Source organism: Nothoprocta perdicaria, unplaced genomic scaffold, assembly GCF_003342845.1.
Source record: "Nothoprocta perdicaria isolate Ctin4 unplaced genomic scaffold, notPer1 scaffold_96, whole genome shotgun sequence".
Taxonomy (NCBI): domain Eukaryota; kingdom Metazoa; phylum Chordata; class Aves; order Tinamiformes; family Tinamidae; genus Nothoprocta; species Nothoprocta perdicaria.
The window spans coordinates 2,745,116-2,745,499 of NW_020456265.1; the positions used below are offsets into that span (position 1 = coordinate 2,745,116).

Sequence of the window (384 nt, forward strand, 5' to 3'; positions counted from 1 at the left end):
CGGGCGCCGAGGGAGGACCGGGGAGGGGTTCCCGCGCGGGGGGTTCCCGCGTGGGCGCGGCGGGGGCGCGCGGGGAACTGGCGTTACCTGCCTGGGGAACGTCCAGAGCCGGTGGGATCCGGGCTCCGGGTTCCGATCCGCTCCGGAAACCACGCGCCGCCGGAAGCCGCGCCGGCCGGCCCCGGAGCACCATGGGAGACGTAGTCCGCCCGCGCGCAGCCGAGAGGGGGCGGGGCGAGCGCGGCCCCGCCCCTAACGGTCACCGGTGGCGGTTGCGTCGGCGCGTGAGGCGGGAGGGACAGGGGTGCGACACGCGCTGCAGTGCGCGGCTTCCCGGGGCCGAGATCGACTCTGGCGGGGCGTTTGGGGCCGCAGAGTGGCCAG

General features: G+C 77.9%; 1 protein-coding gene across 1 annotated transcript in view; it reads right to left on the reverse strand.

Moving 5' to 3' along the window:
• Positions 1-141, reverse strand: part of PRDM15 (PR/SET domain 15) — a 30,880-nt gene extending 30,739 nt beyond the window's left edge. Inside the window, exon 1 of the mRNA XM_026053034.1 lies at positions 88-141. The gene's annotated coding sequence lies outside the window, so the exon portion shown is untranslated. The remainder of the gene's footprint in view (positions 1-87) is intronic.
• Between the last annotated feature and the right edge of the window lie 243 nt (positions 142-384).